The following is a 1,612-nucleotide window of genomic DNA, read 5'->3' on the forward strand; positions in this document are numbered from 1 at the left end:
TAGAAAACTGCTTTTTTTGGGGGTTCAAAAAACCCCACAGTACCCCTGAAATGCATAGAAAACTTCTTTTTTTTGGCACAGCCAATAAAAAAATTGGGGGTTAAAAAAAACCCCACAGTACCCCTGAAATGCATAGAAAACTGCTTTTTTTTGGCACAGCCAATAAAAAAATTGGGGGTTCAAAAAACCCCACAGTACCCCTGAAATGCATAGAAAACTGCTTTTTTTTGGCACAGCCAATAAAAAAATTGGGGGTTCAAAAAACCCCACAGTACCCCCTGAAATGCATAGAAAACTGCTTTTTTTTGGCACAGCCAATAAAAAAATTGGGGGTTCAAAAAACCCCACAGTACCCCTGAAATGCATAGAAAACTGCTTTTTTTTGGCACAGCCAATAAAAAAATTGGGGGTTCAAAAAACCCCACAGTACCCCTGAAATGCATAGAAAACTGCTTTTTTTTGGCACAGCCAATAAAATAATTGGGGGTTCAAAAAACCCCACAGTACCCCTGAAATGCATAGAAAACTGCTTTTTTTTGGCACAGCCAATACAAAAATTGGGGGTTCAAAAAACCCCACAGTACCCCTGAAATGCATAGAAAACTGCTTTTTTTTGGCACAGCCAATAAAAAAATTGGGGGTTCAAAAAACCCCACAGTACCCCTGAAATGCATAGAAAACTGCTTTTTTTTGGCACAGCCAATACAAAAATTGGGGGTTCAAAAAACCCCACAGTACCCCTGAAATGCATAGAAAACTGCTTTTTTTTGGCACAGCCAATAAAAAAATTGGGGGTTCAAAAAACCCCACAGTACCCCTGAAATGCATAGAAAACTGTTTTTTTTGGCACAGCCAATAAAAAAATTGGGGGTTCAAAAAACCCCACAGTACCCCTGAAATGCATAGAAAACTGTTTTTTTTGGCACAGCCAATAAAAAAATTGGGGGTTCAAAAAACCCCACAGTACCCCTGAAATGCATAGAAAACTGTTTTTTTTGGCACAGCCAATAAAAAAATTGGGGGTTCAAAAAACCCCACAGTACCCCTGAAATGCATAGAAAACTGCTTTTTTTTGGCACAGCCAATAAAAAAATTGGGGGTTCAAAAAACCCCACAGTACCCCTGAAATGCATAGAAAACTGCTTTTTTTTGGCACAGCCAATAAAAAAATTGGGGGTTCAAAAAACCCCACAGTACCCCTGAAATGCATAGAAAACTGCTTTTTTTTGGCACAGCCAATAAAAAAATTGGGGGTTCAAAAAACCCCACAGTACCCCTGAAATGCATAGAAAACTGCTTTTTTTTTGGCATAGCCAATAAAAGAATTGGGGGTTCAAAAAAACCCCACAGTACCCCTGAAATGCATAGAAAACTGCTTTTTTTTGGCACAGCCAATAAAAAATTGGGGGTTCAAAAAACCCCACAGTACCCCTGAAATGCATAGAAAACTGCTTTTTTTTGGCACAGCCAATAAAAAAAGTGGGGGTTCAAAAAACCCCACAGTACCCCCTGAAATGCATAGAAAACTGCTTTTTTTTGGCACAGCCAATAAAAAAATTGGGGGTTCAAAAAACCCCACAGTACCCCTGAAATGCATAGAAAACTGCTTTTT

The sequence above is a fragment of the Electrona antarctica genome, assembly GCF_951216825.1.
Source record: "Electrona antarctica genome assembly, chromosome: 15".
NCBI classification, from domain to species: Eukaryota; Metazoa; Chordata; class Actinopteri; order Myctophiformes; family Myctophidae; genus Electrona; species Electrona antarctica.